The sequence below is a fragment of the Capsicum annuum genome, chromosome 5 (genome assembly GCF_002878395.1).
Source record: "Capsicum annuum cultivar UCD-10X-F1 chromosome 5, UCD10Xv1.1, whole genome shotgun sequence".
Classification (NCBI taxonomy): domain Eukaryota; kingdom Viridiplantae; phylum Streptophyta; class Magnoliopsida; order Solanales; family Solanaceae; genus Capsicum; species Capsicum annuum.
Genome location: NC_061115.1, coordinates 220,753,699 through 220,754,008, shown reverse-complemented (window position 1 = coordinate 220,754,008; position 310 = coordinate 220,753,699). Strand labels below are relative to the sequence as shown.

Genomic DNA, 310 nt, shown 5'->3' with positions numbered 1-310 from the left:
TAAAATTTTTTAACAAACCAAAACCAAAAGAACACTCCACTCCCACCCCACCACCCCCTTATTTTTCTCCCCTCCCCCCTGTCTCTATCACCCTTTTCCACATTGTAAAGAAACAAACTTTTATTTTCTCTTTGGTCTAAGAGAAAATCCAATTCTTTATTTTTCTTATTTTAATCAAAATCTGATTTAAAGGGTGTCTTCCATTTGCCACACCCAATTTGGAATCTTTGATTCAAAGATATTCAATGCAAATATCCAAATCTTGATATTTGTATGTGCAACTTTTTTTTTTTTTTTTTTTTTTTTTTTT

At 31.0% G+C, this 310-nt stretch overlaps 1 protein-coding gene across 1 annotated transcript in view; it reads left to right on the top strand.

The window, feature by feature from the left end:
- Window positions 1–38: 38 nt before the first annotated feature.
- The window catches only part of LOC107871465 (probable protein phosphatase 2C 38), a gene marked incomplete in the record, with an annotated part of 4,987 nt that continues 4,715 nt past the window's right edge, over window positions 39–310 (top strand). Inside the window, 1 exon segment of the mRNA XM_047412880.1 lies at window positions 39–271.